At 50.8% G+C, this 8774-nt stretch overlaps 1 protein-coding gene across 1 annotated transcript in view; it reads right to left on the reverse strand.

Moving 5' to 3' along the window:
* C5H10orf71 (chromosome 5 C10orf71 homolog) overlaps positions 1-7814 on the reverse strand; it is a 50582-nt gene extending 42768 nt beyond the window's left edge. Inside the window, exon 1 of the mRNA XM_057769176.1 lies at positions 7771-7814. The gene's annotated coding sequence lies outside the window, so the exon portion shown is untranslated. The remainder of the gene's footprint in view (positions 1-7770) is intronic.
* Positions 7815-8774: the final 960 nt, after the last annotated feature.

Raw genomic sequence — 8774 nt, forward strand, 5'->3', positions numbered from 1 at the left:
CTGCCTGATTTGTAGATCTTAATTTCCTTACAAAGAACTTGGTCATGGCTAGATCACCTGGACTTCCCCCACTTGCTGCACTCTCCCAGTTCACCCCTGCCCCTCACTGCGATCTTCAAGTTCACCTGGACCCCTCCCCCACTGTGTTCTCCCAGTTCACCTGCAACCCCCCCCCCCACACACACACACAAACTCTGTGATCTCCCAGGAAACTGATTTTGTGACCTGGAGCCAGCACATTGATCAACTCCTTTGTGAAATTCTTCCTGCTGTAGACAGAGCCAGCTGCTTCTAGCTTCCACTCCCAACAAGGTTGCTATGCTCCCTGACTTCTATCAGGCTTCCTGGCGAGTCATGGGGCCTCCCTAACACTGCAAACAAAGCTGTGTTTGGAAAGCCGACACTTGCCTGAGTAGCTAACTGAGGCTACCAGGCTGGGGCCCTGTGGGTGCGCCAGGGCCTCTCCTCCACTCCTCTCTGCCCCCTCGCTGTGCTTCTGCTCCTGGTAGACAGCATCTTAGGTCAAGCATGTGCTAAAAATAGCTGTCCTCCCCGCTGGGCTGTCATGGGGCTGTCAGCAGCACTGTCCCCAGGTTTTGGTCTTAGTGCTATGGCAGCCTTTGACTTAACAGCCAAACCCAGCCATGGATGGGGTGGGGATTTATTCTTATGAATCCTGTCTCCTTAGGTACTGTGAAGGCCGGTGAGACCAGGGAGAGAGACGGAGATGGGGGAGTGGAAACTGACTTGGAAATGGGCCACAAGGCTGCGACCGTCTGACTCTTCTGCCCCTACCAGCCTCAGGCAGTAGCTCTGCCTAGTGGGAGCTGAAGGATTTGTCAGTAGGGCCATGGTTGATGTCTGTCCACCTTCCCACTGCCACTCAGCAGCATACAGTGGGCATCATACCTCTTTGGTCTTACATGCGGCCATATCTTATGCTTCCCACCGTGGCAAAGTAAGGGAAGCCGGGGCATGCTGTTCTCTAGGTGAGGAGGAGAGCCTCCCGCAGGCAGAATCCACACGTGGTCAGCACAAGGGTCTGCTGAAGAGTCTCCCTATCAGCCATCCATGCAGTTAGCCAGTAGAATTAAGGTCAAGTGGTTTAGGGTCTCTAGGTGCTGAAAGCCCAAGACTCTAAAAAATGGTTCAAAGCAGCAGCAGAAGCCAGGGCTTAAGGCTGCACTCAATGACACGAAGTGTCTCCTCTTCTGGTCTGCGCTCCATTCTTACCTAATGCTCAAGTTATGCTTTCTGGCTATGGCTTGGGAATCTTCAGAAAGCAATCAGTTGATGGGTTAGAAACACAGCTGCGTCTGGGCAGGACCCAGGAAGGGGGCTCAGTGGGGATTCACTCTGATGGAGCAGTCTGGGGATCCAGGCCTGCAGCACTGCCCTGTCTAAAATCTGGATTTATACAATCTGGAGCCTTTGCAGCTGAATGCAGTGATCTTTCCAGGACCATTTTGATTCTTAGAGATGAAGCCTGGGCTTGTACCAACTCCTTGTAACTGCCACTTGTTCCCAGACTTTGTGTAGTGATTGATAAAAGGTTATAGTTAAAGTGATGCATTTTCTTAGCCTATTTTCCTGCTGTTCAGGGGTGTGTGGGTTCTATGTGTAGTTTGCAGGGATCTGATTGTTCATTATTTCTTTATTTCCAAAGAGTGTTCATTTTCTAACTACCATAGTCCGCAAAGGAGATAGAGTCCTTCATTGCACAGGACTTAAACTTAGGGTCGAAATCTCTGTGAGAGGAGAGCTGGGGACACATAGGACCGGATCTCCGTAGGCTTAAAGGTCAAGGCATTTACTCAGTTTCACAGGAAGCAAATGGCAGGTTTAAACAAGGGCCTATAGAACCTACTGTGCATTAGCACACACACATGCACACACACACACACACTCCTGTCCTTGAATGGAAAACTCTAAAAGCAGGGTGAGGCAGCTATTGAGAAGCTGGGTGAGAAAGGGGACATAGGAAGGGGAGTGAAGGAGGCTCTGGGAGTCGAAGTGCCCTTCTCAGGGAGTGCACACACACTTACAGAAGGCCTGAATGTTAGGGACGAGGAACCACAGGCACACGTGAGCCTTATCATGTTGAACACTCATTGTGCAGGACCTGGGAAGTCACTCAAGTTCAGGAAGCCACTGTAATGTGTGGGGATAGTCCGCAGCTAACACACAGTGACTGTGACGTGTGTCAGGTGTGGGTCTGAGTCTGTGGGGGAATTTGAATAACCAAGCACCCCTATGAGGAAGGTGCTTGTGCCAGCTACAGAATTTGTTTAAGGTTGTTTGGCTAATAACAGCATGCCTCCTTCAGAAAGTCAGTCTCAGCACAGCTATTATCTTCGTCTCAGCTGACTTTTGTCAGAAGCCTTGCTCATGCCTGTTGTAAGATGTGCATGCTTCCAAATGTCTGTGTAAGTCTTCTAAGAGTTAAATCAACCATTCCAATTACTTGACCCTTGAATAAAATGAGATGGGATTTTGCTTTGTTTGGGAGCTGAGCTAGAGCCATTGACCTTGTGAATTCATTCAGATGTTTTGACAGAAGGGAAGGGCTGCCACTCCAAATGATCCCATTCGTACATCCAAAGGTACCCACGCAGCGGTTGTTCCAATTGCCAAGGGATGGGAGGGTTGGAAGGCCAGCTGATATATTGGCTCTGGTCATACTAGTCAATGTTATAAGCAAGCAGAAGAGAAAGCTGCACATGATAAGTATGGGTCTAGAATCCCCTGGCCCCTGCCCTTCATCTTATGATGACATTGGCCTTAGTGCCTTTGTATGGATCATCAGGTCATATCTGTGGCCGTAAAGGCCTAGAATCCGAAACACATGACAGCTCAGAGCCTTGGGATGAACCGTTCCATGATTGTGCATATGTGTGTATGTTTGTGCATGTGCTAGGCATCTGTGTGTGTGTGTGCGTGTGTGTGTGTGTGTGTGTGTATGTAAGCAGCCATGGCATTCCTTGTCAGAAAAAGGAAATGGCATGAAGGAATTCTTAGTGGAGAAAGAGAGATGATAGTCCCTTGGGCCCAATGAGGACAGCAAGGTCCTGTCATCTCTGCCTTTCAGAATAAGATCTGCAGCCACCAGCTGACCTCAGCATCAGTGCGGGGCTAGAATGTACCCAGCACCTCTGCTGCTACCCCGTTCTGCTCCCACAGCCATCCGTTGCGTTGATTAAGTGCTTCAGCTGTGTATGAAGGCTGGATTTGGTGCTTGAATATATTGCCACATTAAAAGCTCCAGAACATTTTAGGTAGTGTCAGAATAGTAAATTAGGACACGATGGGCCATATATTCAGTGCAGAGAGCTGAAGTACCATTTTATTACACATGTCATGGAATTAAAGGTTTAATTTTCTTTTAAAAAATGGTGATGCATCATCTCCCGCAGCCAGGTAAAGACAGTCAGCAGAAATGATTTATCTTTCATTCCGTTTGAAGATCAGAAACCGAATTCCAGGATCCTGCTGTCTGATATTTATCTCTGCCTGGAGGGCAATTGAGACGTTCACCCACCACCTGACTTGAAGGACACAGCCAGGCACTGGGTGCGGTCAGGAAGGAGGAGGGTGGAGGTGGCATCTGCAGAGAAGCCTGTCTGCTGATGGGAGGACATGGCCTCCTCCTCTGGGCTCCAGGTCAGACAGGCTGTACTCCGTTTCCAGGCCTGTCCTTAGATGAGCTAACTGCTGCATGGAGTCCTCTGATTTACCTACGACATGGGAGGGCAGCAGGACCCCCAGGGGGCCGGGGGTGCTGTGAGGATAGAGATGCCAGATGGGAAGAAATTGGGCTCCAGCTTCTACGCTTGTGACAACCACAGAAAGATGTTGTTTTTAAGAACAGTTCTTTTTTTTTTTTTTTTTTATTTCTCATAATAAAAGTAACATACTCATTGGGAAGAACTTGGAAACAGAAAATGACAAGCAAGGTAAAAAATGTTTGGTTCTCCATTGCCGACGACTGTCCACTTCTCTGATGTGCGGCACACATTCTAGTTTCCATGGAGGCATCTACATGTCCTTTTCCACATAACGATGCCAAAACAAAACACAACACTACACAAAACCCCTATAAAACCCTCGCCTGTAATCCCAACAGGCAGATCTGAGCCTATTTCTGTCTTTGGTGGCTGCTATAACAATTGCCAAAGCCAGGGGGCTTAAAGCAACTGCACTTTACTCTCTCACAGCCCTGGAGGCCAGGTCTGCAATCCGGCTGTCAGCATGGCTGTGCTGCCCCAAGGCTCTGAAGCAGGAAGGACCAGACTCGCACCATTGGGACGTCCGTCTGCATGTGGCTTCTCCAGACTCACGCCACTAGGATGTCATCTGCATATGACTTCTTCCTAGTGTTTCCCTCTTTTGTCCATATTTCATAAGGTCTTTGTCACTGGATTTAGGATCCATCACACTCCACATTTCCTGGTAGTTGGGAGTTACTCATTTCAAGTTTCCTGACATAATAACATCCGAGCATTCCCTTTTCCACTAAGTGCCCACTCAGGATCATAGTGCATGACTGGGGTACATCTTTTGGCCACAGTTTGACCCACATCAACCAGGAAAGTGAGTCTTTTGATCAAGTTCAAAAGGACACAGGTGGTGAAGCCCAGCCAGGCCTTAGAGTGCTAACTTGTCCAAACGTCTTGCACATCCACCGGCATCTCTGGTCATGATTGGCTCCACCACACTGTTGGGGGGCACTGGTTCTCCCCTGCTTGTTCTTCCAGACCTGGCCACCATTGGAGGCTGGCTCTGCAGTCCTCACACTGAACCAGCCGATTCAGTTCTAACAGGGTGCTGATACTTCCAGCCCCTCTGATTCCTGCCAGTCCTGCCCACTGTCCACTTCCCACAGCCTTGCCCTGTACACTTCAGGCTTCTCTTTGTTAGAGAAGGTCCCTTAGCTCCTGAGCAGGGCTGCCTGCCTCCTCACCCACCAAGGCCATGGTCCCTATAGTCTCCTAGTCCCTACAGATCTCCCATTGAGACCAGAGCTTCTGAGAAGTACAGGGTGCCAGAGAGACAGTGCTCTGTGTATCCTGATAGCTCCACTCCCTGGGGTGACCGTGCTCTGTCCGCTGCTCTGCATATCTGAAGAAAGACCTGAGCAGGATAGTTGCTGCCTCTCCTAAAGGTGGACATGAGAAGAACTGACTGTAGGACTGGGGTTTCCCTCACAGCTCCCAGAATTCTCAGCTCATTGTGCTTTATGGCTGTGTGCATCTGAGTCAAGGTCCAGGTTCAGATCCTAAAATTTTGGGATCAGAGTCAGAAACATGGAGGCCCGGTGGGTGACAGTGAGACCTGACTCCAAGCTCTGTCTCCTGGGCGGCAGCACTGCAGGATTCTGCTTTCAATGCCATGGCTCAGTTCACAGATGACAGAGTGTTGCCTTTAGGGCCAGGAGTGACGGTGGCAGACAGGCAGGGCTTTCACCTTGAACAGCATCAGGACCAGGAGTGATGGTGGTAGATAGGTAGGGCTTTCCCCTTGAACAGCATCAGGACCAGGTGTAATGGTGGCAGACAGGCAGGGTTTTTACCTTGAACAGCATCAGGACCAGGAGTGATGGTGGCAGACAGGCAGGGCTTTCTCCTTGAACAGCATCAGGACCAGGAGTGATGGTGGCAGACAGACAGGGCTTTCCCCTTGAACAGCATCAGGACCAGGAGTGATGGTGGTAGATAGGCAGGGCTTTCCCCTTGAACAGCATCAGGACCAGGAGTGATGGTGGCAGACAGGCAGGGCTTTCTCCTTGAACAGCATCCGTTGTGATGAAGAGAGGCTTGTAGACATGGAGTTCGATTTGTTGGAGTTAGTGATGTGTTCACTCAGAGTAAAGCCTAAGGTCCTCTCACTGTTGGTCCACCGAGTGAGAAGTGTGGGCGGGTGTCAGACCGGGTGTTCTCCCTTCCTGCCCAGTGCCGTGTCTATTCCAACTCCTCCTTGGTGGCAAGATTCCGCGAGTCTCCGTGGGATGTTTTATCCCATGTTGTGTAGTGCTTAGGCAACATTTCACGGTTAACTTGATAAGCAGAACTTCGCCACATCTTACCTAGCTTGCACGGGCCCCAGACACACTCTCAGGTGCTGGGCACAGCAGTGGAAGACTGAACCAGCCACACAGACTTCCTTCCTCAGCCCCTCCTAATATGCATAGGCTATCTCACTTAACCCCTCTCAGTATGCACAGCTATCCCACTTAACCCCTTTCAGTATGCACAGGCTATCCCCCTCAACACCTCCCAGTATGCACAGGCTATCCCACTGAACCCCTCCCATTATGCACAGGCTATCCCACTCAACCCCTCCTAGTATGCACAGGCTATTCCTCTCAGCCCTTCCCCACATGCAAAAGTTGCCCTACTCAGTACAACTCAATGCGTATAGGTGATCACCCTCAACCCCTCCTAGAAGTAAGTTCATTCTTGGATGTTTTGTCTGGCAGCCTTTAGGGTTGTGGTGTGGAGGAGCACATGGACACATGGTTTCTCTCTCTCTCTCTCTCTCTCTCTCTCTCTCTCTCTCTCTCTCTCTCTCTGTTGGGGGATGACACTCTTCAGTCAATCCGCTGGTCAAGATACACACCTGGATGACACAGGCCCTCCCTTTTGCTTGTTCTTCCAGTGGCTGTGAGGATGTGTCTGTGTGTTCTGGTGCATGTGCCCCTGTGTGGATGTGTGTGAGTGTATGTAAGTATAGATAGATGTGTGAGAGTGGCTGTCTGAGTGTGTGAGTCTGTGTGTGTGCCTCTGCCTGTTTGTGTGTATATTGGGGAGGGACCCATTACTGGCTCTGTATTGTATTGGGTGTGTGATGACGTGTTAGTTCTTGGTCCTGTCCAAGACCATGCAAGAGGCTGGAAGCAGCACCCCATGTCTCCTGGTGACGGAGGCTGGCCCTTTCCATAGGTGACCACTACCACACATTCCTGTGTCTGCTTCACCAGGAGCTTCTGCACGAGATGTTGTGGCCATGCATAGATGAGAGCACAATTTGATTTCATGTCCAGAATTCCAGTCTTTTGACTATGAATAGCCAGGGCGGGGCCCAGAGTCACAGGGAGGAGCTTCAGGTGTCTGAGTGCCCCAACAACCTCTTCCACCTATAGAGGCCAACCCCAGAGGCACCCTTTGTGTTGCTGGGGGCTCAGTGGAGTGGATCTCAGCAACCCTAGTATGCTTTCTCAGGGAGAAAAATTAAACAGAAAATAAATTGCTCAAAGATGTCCTCTAATGACATAAGAGCTTTGGTTATACTTGCAGTCCCATCTAACGCTGCCCCCTAGACCTCACTGAAGTCGGCCTATTAGCCTCATTTTGCAGACAAGGAAACTAGACTCAGAGAGACTGAGAGACTCACTCTGGGCAACACAGCCAAGAAGCGATTCAAGTTAGAATTTGAGATTCATTAATTAACCCCATCAGCCCTGAATCTGAGCAGGAAAGACTGGGCCACAATACCTCCTGCCTGGGCTGCTATAGGCAGAAGAGCCCCAGGAGAGAAGGCTCTCGCTGGAAGCCAACCCAGGCCTCCTTGCTGACCAGACTGCTGGTGCTGTGGAGGACAGCTGCAGCCGGCTCTCAGGAAGCCTGGAGTCCTAAAGCAGAGCGTCTTCTGGCCCACATTTGCCCGGGGCTGAGCAAAGCTTCCTGGCACCGCATCCTTTGTGAGATGGCCCCAAACTGAGCACCACCACTGTCACTAAATCCCTCAACCCTAAGGGCACAGTGGCCCACTTACCGTGATGGTGACCCCTTCAAAATGACAGAAGCAGGGCAGGCACAGGGGTCCACAGCCCGAGCGTAGAGGGGTGCCCTCCTCCGGGATACTCTTGTTTCCTGTCTCGGAGAGGCAATGAGATAGCAGGAAGGAATCTGGTCATGCCCAACCCAGTGGAGCCTGCCTTTTGCCCAACACCAGATATGACTTGGAAGCAGGCTGGACATTCTTGTTTAGAATGGGACCATGGCCCAGCACTGTGAGAGGCATAGAGTACCCTGATTTGCTCTCAGGCATGGTTCTTCCCTACATAATCCCCTATCTCCTGGGGCCAGGCCTCTGACCTTGGTGAAGCCCTTTCCTGACCCTGTGCCCTCCCTGTGGCTCCGTGCAGTTATAAATAGGTCCATTTCTCATCCTGCCCCTGCCCTGGGCTCCACACCCTGGCAGATGCAATGTCAGGATTCCCTTCCCAGCCAAGGACAGACAGCAGGACCCGGCCAACTCCTGCAGTTCCTTCTGCAAATAGCAGTGCACTCTGGGCCAGACACTGCCAGCCATGTGTGATAACCACCCGTGGCTGCCCTAAATGACCACACGCCCCAACTCAGAGGTATTCTCTTGCTTTATGGAGGGTGGAAGCTGGAAATCAAGCAAGGTCACATGACTCCGTGCAAGGAATCCTTCTCACCTATCCCAGTGCTGGGGGTTCCGCTGTCCTTCAGCCTCTGCCTCGCTCTAATGCCCCTAGCTCCTGCCAAGGAAAGCACACGTGCGGATGGGGTCAGGGCTGGTCAGGAGGGTGGTATCATCTCTGTATCTTAATCACACCTTTCTCCGAATAAGGTCATGGTCCCCAAGTCTGGACTTGTTCTTGGGAAGGGGCAGGGTTCACCATCTGCAACCTGTCAGAAGTGATATTTGCTAAGACAGTCACTAACAGGCGAATCACGTCAGGAAAGCTGAGAAAATCAGCACAAGATACAGATGCACCCAGAGCACAGGCTGCCCCTGCCTTGTTGTCT

This window comes from Chionomys nivalis, chromosome 5 (assembly GCF_950005125.1).
Source record: "Chionomys nivalis chromosome 5, mChiNiv1.1, whole genome shotgun sequence".
Taxonomy (NCBI): domain Eukaryota; kingdom Metazoa; phylum Chordata; class Mammalia; order Rodentia; family Cricetidae; genus Chionomys; species Chionomys nivalis.